This window comes from Carcharodon carcharias, chromosome X (assembly GCF_017639515.1).
Source record: "Carcharodon carcharias isolate sCarCar2 chromosome X, sCarCar2.pri, whole genome shotgun sequence".
Classification (NCBI taxonomy): Eukaryota; Metazoa; Chordata; class Chondrichthyes; order Lamniformes; family Lamnidae; genus Carcharodon; species Carcharodon carcharias.
The window spans coordinates 18372635-18389900 of record NC_054507.1 but is presented as its reverse complement, the minus strand read 5'-3'; the positions used below and the strand labels follow the sequence as shown (position 1 = coordinate 18389900).

General features: G+C 46.6%; 1 pseudogene; it reads left to right on the top strand.

The window, feature by feature from the left end:
• The first annotated feature begins 3063 nt into the window (after nucleotides 1-3063).
• Nucleotides 3064-10970, top strand: LOC121273211 (annotated as a pseudogene).
• Nucleotides 10971-17266: the final 6296 nt, after the last annotated feature.

Genomic DNA, 17266 nt, shown 5'->3' with positions numbered 1-17266 from the left:
TCTTAAGTGTGGTGGCGGGCAAAAAAAGCGGCGTTTGTCCCGCCGGCTGCAATGGCGGGTCTTTGTGCCTGATTGTATGCTTCCCACCTCATTAAATATGCATTAAGAGGAAACACACCGTATCACGGGTAGGCACCCTGAGATTCACCCACCCCGCCATGACCTAAGTGGATCATCGCAGTGGGCGCCATATTTAAACTGCACCACTTCTCAATGTCTTCAGCAACAGAGAGATGGCCCCCAAAGGGAAGAAGACTGCAGCCCCCAAGTTTAGCGATACGTCGCTGGGTCGCCTTCTTGACACCATCGATGATCGCTGGGAGGCGTTCTACCCCTGTGATAGCAGAAGGAGGTCCACAAACCTCTCAAATGCAGCTCAGGCGGAGGTGGGAAGGGTGGTGAGTGCCAACTCAGCCCATAAGAGACCAGCCACCAGCCATCCAGTGTAAGAAGAGAATGAATGATCTCATCCGTTCTGCCAGGGTAAGTCAACCATCTCTTCACTCTCACCTCACATTTTCACAAGCCCATCAGAGACTCACAGGAGGAGCCTCCACTGGGATCTCACACACTGCCAGCTCAAGGGATATCATCACTTACTCTCTCACACACACCTTGACATCCCCCTCTGAGCTCACATCCTGTACAGCTTGCATACTTATCCTGCGCATGGCTCCGCTCAGCACTCACACACGCCAGACATCCTTATCATCTGCCTTGGCATGCATCCTGATAACACTCTTGCCTTTATGTCTGTCTTTATGCAGGACAAGCTCACCCACAATAAGAGGGAGAGATCCCAGACTGGTGGTGGGATACCTGAGCTCAAGGCGCTCACTCCATATGAGGAGCGAGCTGTTGAGCTGGCCGGAGAGGACCAAGACCCTGCTTGTGGTGACGGTGAGGTCAGTGGCACAGACCAGACTGAGGACCCTTCACCAGCTGCTCCTTCAGACAGCGATACTGTGAGTGTATTGTTATGTTTTGGGGTCTGCTGGCATGCACTAATTATCTCCACTCACTTTAATAGGCACCACAGCCAAATGCCCCAGGGACACTGGAAACCAGCCCCTCACCTCCAGACCCGAGGACACGTTGGGTGACGATCCTAATGACACGGTGCTGGAAGACCCATCACAGTGCTCACGCACACCCTCCACTAGCACAGAGACACACACCTCGGTAGGACCTAGTTCTAGTGTAGCCTCGGGGTCACAATCTGGTGAGAACAGTACTGATTCTGGTCCACAGCAGGCGGAGGCAGGCCAGCCCAAGATCACTGACATTTGGAGGACTGCTAGAGGCGAGGATTATGCTGAGTCTCAGTCAGATGGCGAGGCTGTGGACTTGGTCTTAACTCAAATGTTGGAGCTTCAGTGACAGTCATGGGAAAATCAGGCAGGTTTGTCAACTGCGTTCCATAGATTGCAATGTATGATGAACGAGTCCAAAACAAAAACAGAATTACCTGGAAAAACTCAGCAGGTCTGGCAGCATCGGCGGAGAAGAAAAGAGTTGACGTTTCGAGTCCTCATGACCCTTCGACTGAGCTGAGTGAATCCAAGAAAGGGGTGAAATATAAGCTGGTTTAAGGTGTGTGTGTGTGTGTGTGTGTGTGTGTGGGGGGGGGGGGGTGTGGGGGGAGGTTTGGGTGGGGGGGGGGGAGAAGTGGAGGGGGTTGGTGTGGTTATAGGGACAAACAAGCAGTGATAGAAGCAGATCATCAAAAGGTGTCACAGACAACAGAACAAAAGAACACATAGGTGTTAAAGTTGGTGATATTATCTAAACAAATGTGCTAATTAAGAATGGATGGTAGGGCACTCAAGGTATAGCTCTAGTGGGGGTGGGGGGAGCATAAAAGATTTAAAAATATTTAAAAATAATGGAAAAAGGTGGGAAAAGAAAAATCTATATAATTTATTGGAAAAAACAAAAGGAAGGGGGAAGAAACAGAAAGGGGGTGGGGATGGACGAGGGAGCTCAAGACCTAAAGTTGTTGAATTTGATATTCAGTCCGGAAGGCTGTAAAGTGCCTAGTCGGAAGATGAGGTGTTGTTCCTCCAGTTTGCGTTGGGCTTCACTGGAACAATGCAGCAAGCCAAGGACGGACATGTGGGCAAGGGAGCAGGGTGGAGTGTTAAAATGGCAAGCGACAGGGAGATTTGGGTCATTCTTGCGGACAGACCTCAGGTGTTCTGCAAAGCGGTCGCCCAGTTTACGTTTGGTCTGTCCAATGTAGAGGAGACCACATTGGGAGCAACGAATGCAGCAGAATAAGTTGGGGGAAATGCAAGTGAAATGCTGCTTCACTTGAAAGGAGTGTTTGGGCCCTTGGACGGTGAGGAGAGAGGAAGTGAAGGGGCAGGTGTTACATCTTTTGCGTGGGCATGGGGTGGTGCCATAGGAGGGGGTTGAGGAGTAGGGGGTGATGGAGGAGTGGACCAGGGTGTCCCGGAGGGAGCGATCCCTACGAAATGCCGATAGGGGGGGTGAAGGGAAGATGTGTTTGGTGGTGGCATCATGCTGGAGTTGGCGGAAATGGTGGAGGATGATCCTTTGAATGCGGAGGCTGGTGGGGTGATAAGTGAGGACAAGGGGGACCCTATCATGTTTCTGGGAGGGAGGAGAAGGTGTGAGGGTGGATGCGCAGGAGATGGGCCGGACACGGTTGAGGGCCCTGTCAACGACCGTGGGTGGAAAACCTCGGTTAAGGAAGAAGGAGGACATGTCAGAGGAACTGTTTTTGAAGGTAGCATCATCGGAACAGATGCGACGGAGGCGAAGGAACTGAGAGAATGGGATGGAGTCCTTACAGGAAGCGGGGTGTGAGGAGCTGTAGTCGGGGTAGCTGTGGGAGTCGGTAGGTTTGTAATGGATATTGGTGGACAGTCTATCACTAGAGATTGAGACAGAGAGGTCAAGGAAGGGAAGGGAAGTGTCAGAGATGGACCACATGAAAATGATGGAGGGGTGGAGAGGTGGACGAGTCCATCCGGGTTCAGTCTGAGGTCACCAGCATGCCAGTGCACTGAGGTCAACACTGGTAGGATGGCGGCCACCATGGAGACCTTGGTCCAGGACATAGCGCCTGTGCTGCTGCAGGAATTGCAATCCATTGCTGTAGCCATTGGTGACATCCACCAGTGGTTATGCAAGAGAGGACCAGGGCACCTAGATCTCACTCCAGGCGCCCTTCTCCTCAAAAAGTCAGCCAGGGCCCTGAGGCACCCGTAAGGAGAAGGGCCAACAGCCGGACACCGCGGGACCATCCACCCAGAGCTCAGCTGATCCCAATCCCCTCTGCCTGTGACCCTATCAACTGCAGCTCCATAGGCCAAGGAGGGTGCACCTGCCTAACTGCAGGAAACCCAAAGCAGGCTGGGGCCCTCCAATTCTCAGCCCTCCAGAGGGCACCTGCCAAAATCATCACAGACAACAGAGCGTAGCAGTTAGCAGGCTGCCTCCATCTCTTTTGTGGATGTTAGGGATGCACTAAGATGTAGCAGTAGCGTTAGGAAGATCAAAAAACACTAGGAGCACGAGGGTGGCATGGGTGTTCACCTGATGTATATAATTTCCAACAATGCAAATAGAATTGCACCCATTCCACGTCTCCTCTTGTGTATGCCTCCTCTGTATGTTGAGCTAGGTGGTGGTCAATCAGATCTCACACCATGTTCCCTTCCCCCACTTATCTCAGATGTCACGTCATGTGGCTCAGGTTGACGTTGTGTGCAGTCATCTCATAACAGTGAGTGTCAGTTCTCAGCTCATTCCTGACATTAGTGAAGTGTCACCCTCAGTGTAAAGTGTGCTTGTGCAAGGCATCACTTAGACGTGCTTTGCAGGTTCAAGTGATGTTCATTCCTGGCTGTGTGAGATGGAGGCTCATGTAGTCCCCTGACTCGACAGCATTGTGGAAAGGTAAAGGTGAAGTGTCGAAGGGAAGATGTAGATGCATGGGGATGGATAATCTTTCCTTGATCTCCATGAACTCTCTGTCAGCTGTGAGGGTGTTCAATTTCCCAGCCCACACCCTGAGCTCCTGAGCACTCCTGTCTGCCTTCATTGTTGTCAACTTGATGTGTGAAAATCTGCACAGCTCCCCAATGTTAGTGCACATCCTCCCACTTGAATGTTCCTGAGCTCTGACCCTCATGACATATTTTTGTCCTGGCGCTCAAAGGTGCAGTGTTTACCTTTAGTGACTTTGGAGTTGTCTGCATTGCACCCACAAGACTATCGTGCACACATAGGGATGCAGCGCTGGGCCATAAGTTCTGGTATGCGTCCCCTCACCTAAACCCTCGGTGAGCTCTGCGATGCTAATTTCAGATGGTGATGTGTTGGGGTCACTTGTAACTGTTGAGCCAGATCTCAATGCGCATATGTTAGCTCCACGGGATGACAGTGTTGAGGGTGGAAATGGGATAGGAGCGAGGATGGAATGCAGCTGATGTGTGCTCTTTATTATTGTGGTAATCTGAGGTGTAATACACCTTTAAGAAAATGTGAGCAGATTGACAATGTAACTTTAAGACCCAATAACTGTGTAGCGTGAGCTACCATGTTAATGTTAGTCTAGAGCAGGGCCTGGTTGAAGAAGCACACTTCATGTTAGTGCTCTGTTGTCTATGTAAATAAATAACATGTGCTTCACTTCATATTGGTCTCTGCATCTGCTGTATATTGTAATTGACTCACCTGCAGACAGATAAACGTGCAGCCGGTTTGCGAGCAAAGCGACCCCATAGTAAAACTTACACCACCAGTCGATGACACCAAGTAAAGCCATGAAAACTCAACTGCAGCGAATCAGCCGTGCCTTGCAGGCCAATTGTAAGTACAGTACAATTGTAAGCCCTCACCATGGTCATTGAAGCTATCACCCTCCAGTATGCCATAGCTTGGCTGCATCGAACAGTTTGATCAGACAACCGTTGACTGGTCACATTATATTGAACGCCTTGCATTTTTTATTTTGGCCAACAACATATCGGGGGAGAAGAGGTGGGCGATCCTCTTATCGACTTGTGGCAGTAAAACATATGGCCTAATTCGTAGCCTATCGGCACCAAACGCCCCAGATTCCAAGAGCTTTGAGTTGGTGAATCTAGTGAAAGGCCACTTTCAACCGAAACCCTCGGTAACATCATAGCATTTTAAATTCAGTTCGAGATGTCACGCCCCTGGAGAGACAGTCGTTTGCTGTGTAGCAGCCTTGAAACAACTGACAGAGCACTGTGAGTTCGGCACGTCGATTAATGACACGTTAAGATTGGTGTGTGAGATTAACAAAGAGGCCATTCAAAAAAGGCTGTTGTCAGAGACAAATTTGGATTTCAACAACATGCTGGAGTTGGTGCTCGCAATGGAGACGCAGTCAGGGACTCAAAAGAAATCAAGGGAGCACAAAATGGTGCCATTCTTCACGTTGGAATGGAGGCACTGGTTAGAAATGGTGCAGAAGCACAGGGCTTCACAGAAAGGCAGGAAACAGCCGCCATTAACAGAACCACAAAAACCAATGGCTTACCGGATAAAAACCGCATTCATAATAGCAGAATTGGAACTAGACAGCCTACAAACAAACAACAATTTAAAAGGACCGAGTGCTTCTACTGCCATCGCAATGGGCACATTATGCAATGTTGTAAAGAAAGATTGAGGCCAAAGTTCAAACAAAAAGGCAGAAGTCAGGAAATTTATATAATGGAGGAGCCAGAAGAAACAGAGTCAGATATTTACTCCCTGCTCAATTTAATAATGGGTAAAACAGCCAATCTATGTGACAGTAGAAGTCAACAGAAAGGCGATTCGAATGGAGGTGGATATGGGCGCGTCCATGATAGTCATAGGGGAACACACGTTTAAGTATCTGAATGGAGGAGGCCACTCAATTAAAGCTAGAAAACTCAGATGCCAGACTAAAGACATATACTGGTGAAAACATACAGGTAAAGGGTATATGTAAGGTTCCAGTACAATATGGAGGCCAGTCTATTAATCTACCCCTGATAGTGGTAGCAGGGGAGGGTCCAACTTTACTTGGTCAGAACTGGATTAAGGAAATAAAATTGGAGTTTACTGAGATTTTTCAACTTAGAATGAAAGACCCACAAGAATTATTACAGAAATATGCCCCTGTATTCAGGGAAGAGCTCGGGAAGATTCAGGGACTGCAAGCCAAAATCCACGTGGATCCCGGAGCAACCCCAGATATTTGAAGGCAAGGCCAGTCCCCTATACATTACGAGAAAAGGTGGATATTGAATTGGACAGTCTGGAAATGTTGGGAACCTTACAACCTGTACAATTTTCCAAATGGGCAGTGTCCATAGTTCCTGTACTAAAGCCTGACCAGAGTGCGTGAACACGCAGGGATGACAAGTTGACCATTAACAAAGTAGCCAGATTTAATAGGCACCCTATACCAAAAATTGATGAATTGTACTCCAAGCTGGCAGGGGGAACCACATATACAAAACTCGACATGAGTCACTCTCACCAGCAAGTTGAGCTAGAAAAGACCTCTTGGGATTTTGTAACTATCGCCACACATGGGGGGTAATACCAGTATACCAAGTTACCCTTCGAAGTCTCATCGGCTTCCAACGGACTATGGAAAATCTGCTCCAAGGTCTACCCCATGTGGTGGTTTATCTCGATGATGCCCTTGTAACAGGACTAACTGATGAAGAACACCTGGCTAACTTAGAAGAGGTATTGAAGTGTTTCTCACAAGCCGGAGTACACTTGAAAAGGGAAAATGTATCTTCCAAGCAAAAGAAGTGACTTACCTGGGTCATAGGGTCAACTTGCAGGGCCTTCACCCGATAGAAGACAAGGTGAGAGCTATTCGTGAGGCGCCAGCCCCGAAAAATGCCACAGAGCTCAAGTCCTTCTTGGGAATGGTTAACTACTATGGACATTTTCTCCCAAATTTGTCGACAGTACTGGGCCCATTATACGGGGGTTACTCAAGAAAAACCACAGGTGGACTTGGCAAGCCCCACAACAACAGGTTTTTATGGCAGTAAAGCAGTTAACACGTTCATCAGCCCTGTTGGTACATTTCGACCCAAAGAAAGAATTGATTTTAACCTGCGATGCATCCCCTTATGGAGTGGGGGCAGTACTCTCCCACTGGATGACAGATGGCTCCGAACAACCTATTGGCTACGTCTCAAGAATACTCAGTGAGGCAGAATGAGGATACTCACAAATAGAGAAAGAAGGCTTATCCATCGTATTTGACGTTAAGAAATTCCACCAATACATCATGGTTGCCATTTCACCATAGTATCTGATCACAAGCCACTACTAGGCTTGTTTGGGGAAGACAAGGCAATACCCCCAAACGCCTTGGCATGCATCCAAAAGTAGGCACTGATTCTAGCTGCTTATGAATATACTTTTTTCCACTGTCTGGGAAGCCAGATTGCCAACGCTGATGCACTGAGCCGATTACCCCTAAAGGACAGCTATGTGAACGTCCCCATCCTTCAAGAACTTGTCTTGTTTTTAAACTTTCTGGATTCATCACCAGTCAATGACGGACAGACCGCAATCCAGTTTTGTCACACACCAGGGAACAAGTCTTGCAGGGATGGTCAAAGTCGGATGAAATGAAGCCCTATTTTAACAGGAGATACAAGCTCACCTGCCAGGATGGCATCTTACTGTGGGGAGCAAGAGTCATTGTGCCTCTTAAAGGGAGACATTATTGATAGAATTGCATAGCGCTCACCCTGGCATTTCCAGAATGAAAATGTTGGCATGCAGCTACTTATAGTGGCCAGGGATGGGCACTGAGATCGAAAACGTGGTCAAGAGCTGCATGCAGCGCCAACAGGTGCAGCAATTGCCTTCCTCTGCTCCACTGCATCCTTGGGAATGGCCAGGAAGGCCATGGGTCTGCCTCCATGTTGACTATGTGGGGCCTTTTTTGGACACAATGTTCCTCTTACTTATCAACACTCACTCCAGATGGATGGATGTATACGAGGTGAGATCACCCACATCTGCCACCACCATAGACAGATTGCATCAGAGTTTTGCGATACACGGGTTATTAGGGATAATAGTGTCTGATAATGGAACGCCATTCACTAGCAGGGAATTCCAAAGATTTACAACTCTCAATGGCATAACACATGTCAAGGCCTCACCATACCACCCTGCATCCAATGGGTTGGCCGAGAGGGCAAACCAGACTTTCAAGGCTGGAATGAAGAAACTCTATAGCAACAAACTTATCACGTTCCCTGCTCAGCTATAAGACTACGCCACATATGACCACCGGTGTTACCCCCACAGAGCTATTAATGAAAAGACATCTCAGGACACGGTTAAGCCTCATAAGGCCAAATTTAGGGGGGAGGGTAGAGAGAAGTCAGGAGGCCCAGAAAAATGGACACGATTACCAGTCATGAAACAAACTTCACTGTAGGAGAAGCAGTTTTTGCAAAGAACTTTGGAGATGGGCCCAAATGGCTGTCAGGTGAAGTCAGTGCAGCGACAGGGCCCCTGTCCTTCCATATATCGGCTGAAGGTCGGATAATCTGGAGACATGTAGATCACCTCAGGAAAAGGGAAACAGATCCACAAGAAAAGATGCACCAACATTCCCGCTGGAGTCAACACTACAGGTAGAAGGAACTCCTCTTACTTTGGAAGTACCTGTAGGACCTGTTGAGCCTGAGAGAGCCGAAGAGTGTTTTGACCCAGCAATTGGTAAAGCTGAGTTATTTAAAAATCCCAGAGGGAAACTTCAAACAACTGTCATAACCTATATTTTTATTTTTGTATGTTTGAGATGCAGCTTGAAATTCAGGAATCAGACCGCCAGTTCTTGAGAGGTTTTATATCAAAATAAGTGAGACATTTATTAATTTACACAAGTTAAGTATATACACATGGCTACAAATTACTACTATCATAACTTTTAACAAATTCCCAGACTAATCTCCATTAAGGCAACAGCAACCCATAGACTTAACCAGACACCAGGCAAAGCATTTTCACCTTATAAATTCAAAATGAGGTTCTTTTCACTTTGGTTCCTGTGGAGACAGTTGTAGGCTTACAGCTGCTTTGCTCTTACATTGCCTCTGCCCTGTGAATTCTCATTATTTCACCAGCCCCTTTGAACTCCACCTCTTCTAACAATAAAACCCCTTTCATAGTACCAATTTTATTAGTAATATAAACATATTGCTTGGTCTTTGCTAACTAGGTGCCAGATTTCACCCCACTTCTTGAATGCTCTATTCAAAAAAATGCAAATGCACTCTACCTCCCTTACATCTCAAAAGTAGTGCACATCAAAGCACCCAGACTAGCTGGCTTTAATCCAGTTAAGACACACCCACAGACTAAACCTCTATTTTAAAGGAAAAATATTTTCCAATAATATTATATACATTAATAGCTTCATGACAAAGAGGCAAACTTACAGGTTCCTACTGGCAAGCCTAGTGCTCAGATAACTTCTGAAAGGGAGGCCTCTGATAAACCATCCGAAGTCATAGAACTATGACGGCTGACACATTTGAAAAAGCCTCCAGAGAGACTGAATTTGTAAATAGTTCATTTTTGTAAATAGTTACTATATTGTGAAATGTACTTTCAAGTAAAGGGAGAGGGATGTGGCAATCTGAGGTGTAATAAACCTTTAAGAGAATGTGAGCAGATTGATGATATGAGTTTAAGACCCAATAGCTGTGTAGTGTGGGCCACCATGTTAATGTTAGTCTAGAGTATGGTCTGGTGGAGAAGCACACATCATGTTAATGCTCTGTTGCCTGTGTAAATAAATAACATGTGTTTCATTTCACATTGGCCTCTGTGTCTGCAGTGTATTGTAATTGAATCACCTACTGACAGATAAGAGTGCAACTGGTTCGCGAGCAAAGCAACCCCATTGTAAAACACAACAATTATCAATGATGCTGAACCATGAGGGGTCCATGGTCTGTCTGCATTTTTGGACTAGCTAGGGCCATGGCTGGCCATCAGGGGAAAATGATTGTGTCGAAGAGGAGGCATGTTCCTGTGTGGCAGGCAGGTGTCTGAAGATGGTCCTCGTGAGGTCCTCCAAGCGCAGTGAAAGGTCAGGCTGACTGCAGCCCCGCACCCCTCACTGAGAATGCTGATTGTCAATGTTATGAGGATTGAAGTAACACTGAGGACTCAGTATGATTAACAGGCATGAGCAATTGGAGAATGACCTTGGCTGGCTTGGCCCAAATCTCGCCTCTCATTTTCACCATCAAAGGCGTTGCCCCGTAGCTGGAGATTGCTCTCCTTGAGGCACCTTGTCAGTCTGAAGGCATACCCACCAGGAGTGCACTGAGGGTTGTATTCAAGCTCCTACATCCTGTAGGCTGCCATAGCGACTGGGATGCTAGAGAGATGTTTGAAGAGGCTGCACCATCCGACGTGTGATGCCGGGAGGCCCTCCTGCAGTTAGTACTACATTCCAGCAAGGCAACATGCTTCCGAGAGTTCATCATCCTTCAAAGGATGAGGACATAGTGACCCTCATTCTCAGATTGAAATGAATGGTTGAAATGGGAAGGATAGCAATGCGGGTGATAATGTGGGCCCAGGGTGGGAGCCAGTGACTCGAGAGCACAATCACTGCATCTTGTCATCCTCCTCCTAGAATCTGGTGGCTAATAGCGCCTCATGTGCACGTCTGCCTCGTCTGACCCATGCTATGGGCTCTTCCCCTGCAGCTTCAGCTTTCTCTCGAGGTCCTCATCTTCGGAGGAGACGTGCAGCTCCCCCATCTCATCATCTGGCAAGTCCTCTCTCCTTTGCAGTGCCAAGTTGTGCAGGGCGATGACCGTGAGACCCTCTTGGAAGTGTACTGGAGAGCGCCACCAGATTTGTCGAGACATTGGAATTGCATGTTCAATATGCCAACGGTTTGTCCTACCAATGTTGGTGTGGTGGTATGAGCATCATTGTACCTTTCCTCAGATGGAGTTTGTGGCCATCTGATGGGTGTCATCAGCCATGTCCTTTACGAGTAGCCTTTGTCACCGAGGAGCTAACTCTGGATATGGTGTGGGCCACGAAGATGTCCAAAATCTGCAATTTACTCAAGGTGTAGACGTCATAGCAGCTTCCTGAGTATTTTGCACGTCCCTGCATGATGTGTTTCTGGTGGTTGCAGACCAGCTGTACGTTGAGCGAATGGAATCCTTTCCTGTTAATATATTGCATTGGATCTTGCCGGAGAGCTCTTATAGCCATATGAGTGCAGTTGATAGCACACTTAATCTGTGGGAATCCAGAAACAGCAGAAAATCCCAGCGCTTGGGCTGCCAGGCTAGCTTGATCTTTAGCCAAGTGCACATAATTGTGGACCTTGGCAAAGAGGGCATCCATCATCTCCTGTATGCACTTATGAGGGGAAGCTTGAGGGATGCTGCAAAGGTGCCCAGTGGAGTCCTGGAAGTAACCAGCCGCATAGAAGTTAAAAGCTGTGGTGACTTTGAGAACCACTGGCAATAGATGTCCTCCCAGTCCCCACGGCGTCAACTCCTACAGAATGTGGCAGATGTGACCCACCAGATCCCTGGACGTATGGAGGTGTCGATGACACTGATTTTTGCTCATCTAGAGGAATGACATGTGTCTTCTGCACGTGCTCGGTCTTGCGATCCACCTACTCTCAGAGGATCTGTGAGTGTCATCCTCTGGGTCGGGAGGGGGCCCTACTGCCCCTTGCTCATCAGGGTGATACACCACCCTTTGCCGAGCTTTGCACCAACGTTGCATTCATCCCCGCCTTTCCTCCTGCCTGCAGGCGAAAATGAAGGCTATGTTAAATGCACCATTCATCTTCCTCATATTCTCCTATCTGCTGGAACAATGAAGAAAAACATGAGTGAGCATCAGCCTCCAAAGCTCCTCTTCTGGTGACTAGTGAGTGACTGTGGTTTCAAGGGGTTAATTCACTTCTCATTGCCACAAAATTACTTGGCAGCGCAATGACTATTTTCAGGAACACAGTATGCACCTCCCCCTACCCCTCCCTATTCCAAGACCTAATGCTATGAGGTTGCTTTGGACAGGTGGTTGGATATGCTGCTTTTATCCTGGTCCCTGTATCCTCATCCAGGGTACTCTACAACTATGTCCTTTGGAATACACATGAGGGCGAATGTTCAGTGAGGGAATGAGGTTATTTTAGGTGGGGCTGGGGTTTCACAACTCTGAATCTGCCAGCTGCAAGGTTCGGAACTGCAGTTTCTAATGGCCTTCTGCAGCTTGTCCAGTGGCCCACATGGTTTGGATTTATTGTTGCACTGGGAAATTTCCATGCTTGGGACAATGTGTTATTGCAAGGAGATCGATTAGTGACATGAATTGGAATTAATCTCACATGAATTAAAGCTCCTGATATCATCTATTGTTATTAAAATGCTCCTAACATTCCTTAGCTGTGCATTCCTCCTCATTTGGGAACACATATCAATTGGGTGCCCCTTAAGTCAGCCCAGTAGTGCAGTGATCCAGTCCTCCCAGAAACCTTAAGAGCCCTTCCCACCAGAGTGTTTTCATAATTTCATTTTCTACTGTGCCATACCTTTAGGTTGCAAGATGGTGGTGCAGCGGTTCTACTACCAAACCAGTTTCGACCCTCCTTGTGTGACTGTGGAAATCCCTCCATCATCCTGGAGGAGCATAATGTTCAGCTTTCCCTCCTTCCCATAAATCTCAGCCCTCCCTTTGTAATCCTTGATTCCATTGTCATTGTGGTGGATGTCCCTGATTTATCCCCTGAATCGTTTGATGTGCCTATGCCCCAAATGGATCTTACCCCTCCCCATCCTAAAGCCTATTGCACAGTGACATATCGAGATCGTGAGGTCATCGAGTGCCCGTTCCTACACTACCTGTTCCCAACCTATAGGCTGCAGATACCTCCCCTGACTGTGACTGTGCCCTCTGCAGCCCAGTGTTATGCCCGAAACTCCCCAGACCAATGTGCGTGAGGTGGTGACCAGGATCTGCGTACCTTGCTGGGCACAACTGACAGTGTCCTCCGCCTCCCTGGACTGGGACAAGGACAGTCTTTGCAAACTCAGCAATCTAAACGAAGGCACTTCTTTACTCAGCTCTCCACCCTTTCTGGCCCCCGGCTCGCTTTTGAGCTTCTGCCCTAGACTCACATCCCAACCTGGCCCCAATGACATTTCCACCACCCCCCAACCAATCATGTGTCTGAGCCTTAATTCATGTGAGGTTATGTGTGTCTGAGTGCATCTTTCCCCAGTATTAGCCCCTTTCCCCAACAAAGTCAGGCCTTTGCCCTCTAACCCCTTCCCTTGCCTCTGTCCTGTCTTCCTCCACCACCCCCCAGTCAAGCCTTTGCACTCCAGCTCATTTCAAATCACCCCATCCCACCTTACTGCTGGTTTGGTATGTAGAGACTTGACACTGAAACCACCCTGAAATCCCTGAAATCGTTGCGCAGCCTGGCGTGGAGTCGGAGGAGTTGTGAACCTTGCACGATGTAAGGTCATACCTCGAAGTCGCGAATGAAGTGCAGTTTGCCAGGTGCATGTCCCTTGCATCCGATCATGAATGACACCAGTCTAATTAGAATCCAGTGTGGCTTTTTTATCCAGGGTGTGATTCCGGCGCGCTGCCTTCATAATGCGCATTCATGATATTATAATGTATTCAAATGCTGTTTCCAACATGATGCAGCGGGAAACATTTGCCACCATTGATGTCTGGAGCAGACAATCTCGACCTGTTTGCATGCTGATGTAAACTTATGCGCTCCTGCAATATTTTCCCCTCCCGCCTGCCATTATACCACTGCTGACGGGAATGGAAAATCCCACCCAGAAAGTGTTGATTCATTCAAATGCAAATTAGATAGATTTCTTTCAGTAAATAATAGTTTGGGATACAGTTTATGGTTAATTTAAGGCATAGCAAGTGTAGCACACTTGGGAGAAACATGTGAATTTGAACGTATGGGTCCCAAAGCTTCACAATTAGGGTTTTAACTGTGCCATAGTTGGATTTGCCATAAAACTATTGGTAGAGCTTAATTGCTATGATGAGTGCACAACTTCATTATTGTTGGTGTAAGTAACTACCAGGATAGTAGGTAGTGAACTGGATGGACCTTAGTCTCTTTGTGCCTAGCAATTCATATGTTGTTCTATGAACCCTGCAGTCAGACCCATAAAATACAGTCTTATTTGTGCTTATGGTTCTTATTCCCTCATTTGTTCTGTTTGAATTTTGTGGTCTGGATGTTTGGAAAAGGCTATTCTTATCCATCAATTAAGCAACAAGTGCTAAGTCAGGACAAGATTGGTTAATATCAGCAAGTTAAAACAGTGGGAACATGGATTTAAACTTTACAAATGGCACACAAGGGGCCATGCTATAAACTGGAGATCCTCCTTTCTGTCAGCTCCCTAATGAAGCAAGTCTGTGCAGCAAGCCAGCTCCTAAACATTTGATTCACATGTTAATCTCCTGTGCTCCAAATTTCAATGTGTTGTGGAACACATGTGTCTGTGCTTCTCCACCCAACAAATTCTCCATCTCAGTCACACCATCAAGCCAAATTTAGAGATTGAGGAAAGGGGAAATTGGAAGGTCTGTTTAGCCCTCGGTCTGTTATTATGCACCTGCATAAATAATTTTGTGTTGGGAAGTTCTTTCAGCATTCAATGTACCGAGGCTATGTGCATTTCCCCCCTTGATCTTTCCGATAATCTATTGATGAATGATGGGATTTACACTTAAGATTGAGAATGAAATTATAAACATGAAGCAACCATGCAGAAAGAAGCATCACAGGTTTGGCATGACTGGTAGCAGAGGTCAATTTCAGATAGATTGAGTTTAACTGTTTTGCTGTTATCTATTTTTGCTGGCGTCTGATGATTAAGTGAATAAATGACTTCAGCTGCAGTAAACCTCAGCAGATATGAAAGGCTTGGTTATGAATATTTATATAATACACATTGATACCTTCTGCCTCCTTTTTGGAAACTAGCCACCCATCAGTGAGAACTTTAGCTGTAACTTATTGTTGAGCAACATGTATGAATTGGCTGTTCATGCAAGGGCCAGATTTTCACGGAGTCAGGACAGCTCCAGAGCCATTTAAAAACGGCAGGTGGGACCTGATTCCTGGATTCCTGGTGTCGGCAGTTTTCACTGGTGCAGGATAAGGGTGGGGGTAGCAAGCCTGCACGCTGCACTCCTGACCTGGCCGGCTCTATTGTGGAGGTAAGCAGCTCCCAGATCCCTGCAATTTTTATGAGTCAGGCCAGCTTCTCCATGACTCGTGGCTTACGGTCTCTGGATTCATGAACCATAGTCTGGATTCAGGAACCTTTTGAAAGGTAAGTTCAAAAGGTCTTACCCATGCCCCCTAACAACTCCCCTCAGTGTCCATGCCAATTCAATGCCAACACATGTCCCTTCCATGCCCATTCACCAAGCATGAACTATGTACGTAACCAATGAGCCATATATAATAACAAAGGCATGTGTGGAACAGCTGAGAGAAAAAAAAATACCCATTCAAAAATGTTCTTAAAAAACTGCTGTTCCTACAACCCTATAAAAGCGTCAATCAGACAGACCATTAAAGTATCAGTAACAGAGGCTTCAAACACTTCACACCTCTTAGTCTTGTCCACATAAACATTGAGACATTGACAAAAGAGATCACGGAAAGAACAACTTATTATAACCACTTCAAGATATCAATCAAGCAAAGTCAACAATTCACTTGTCAAAACAGATTTCTTGATCTGGGTTTCTGCCTGTCCTCATTATGCAAGCTTGGCTAAGAGCTCAAAATAGTGCTATGGGATCTTTTACATCTACCTGAGGAAGGAAGATGGGGCCTTAATTTAACCTGAAAAGTGGCACCCCCTCAGTACTGCACTGGAGTGTCAGCTTTGATTTTTGTGTTTAAGTCCTGGGGTGGGACTTGAACCCAGAAATTTGAGAATGAGATAAGTGTGCTACCATCTGAGCCACAATGACATTCAGAAAGAAGGAAGTGTCTATGTTTTATCCCTGATAGGAAATGGCAATCCAGGACACAAAAGGGAGAAAATGATAAAATCTAGGAAGATTTATGCAAATAATCTTTGCATGATTGGCCTTGGGATGTGACCAAAGCATTTACCAGATGGTACTCATAAGTCCACCCCTCTGCCAGAAATATACGCATCATTTGAAATCAGTATGCCTATTGCTCTACAAAAACAAAAACAGAATTACCTGGAAAAACTCAGCAGGTCTGGCAGCATTGGCGGAGAAGAAAAGAGTTGACGTTTCGAGTCCTCATGACCCTTCGACAGAAGGGTCTATTCCTCTACCTGTTCTGAAATTCTAACAAACACTACACAGGAATATGGCTGAATATGCAGCAACAAATGGTCATATTAGTCACCCCTGGTCTACTTCTTTGGTTAGAAGCCAGCACAAGGCTAGGAAGGAGATCGACAAAGTTGATCCAGGGAAATCAGTCCCTATGGTGAAAGGTTCATATGCAAGAGGACACTAAGGGCCTGCTATTGCATAATGTTCCACCATTTCCTTCAGGATTCCACTGGTCTCCCACTCGAGTTCTGATGAGAAATCAACAGAACCTCCATGAAATTTCAGGGTGCAAATAGTTTTTTATTCTTTCATGGGATGTGTGCGTCACTGGCTAGCTCAGCATTTGTTGCCCATCCCTAATGCCCTTGAGAAGGTGGTGGTTTTAAATAGGAATTTAGGGGCAAATAGGGAAGTTAGGTAGACATTTTTAACCAAACCATGTAATGAAGTTGTGAAGTAAGTCAGAGAAGAACAGTGATTTGCATTGTCGCTTCAGTTACTGGAAGGTCCCCAGAGTAATTCCATTAGAAACAGCAGTGGCAGTGACTTTAGACCGCTCTGGGGGCTGCTAAACCTCAAGAAGTCAGGATACAGCAAGACAATATAGCTTTCCCAGTTCATAGAATCGTTTGTTGAGATCGAGAAGCTCGGTCGTGGCTTGAAGGTTAGCTTCTCCAGTTATTTCCAGTGAAGACACGCCAGGTGCTTTTTGGGGGAAGGTGGTGGGGTGGGAAAATAAGATATTTAGAACTGTAAGAAATGTTGCAAAAACCATCTGATTCCCCCAGCTAGGTGACGTATGAAGGTGTTTTTTTTCTTCATTGCCATCCACAATTTTCAAATTTATAACCGAGCGCCAAATACACCAACA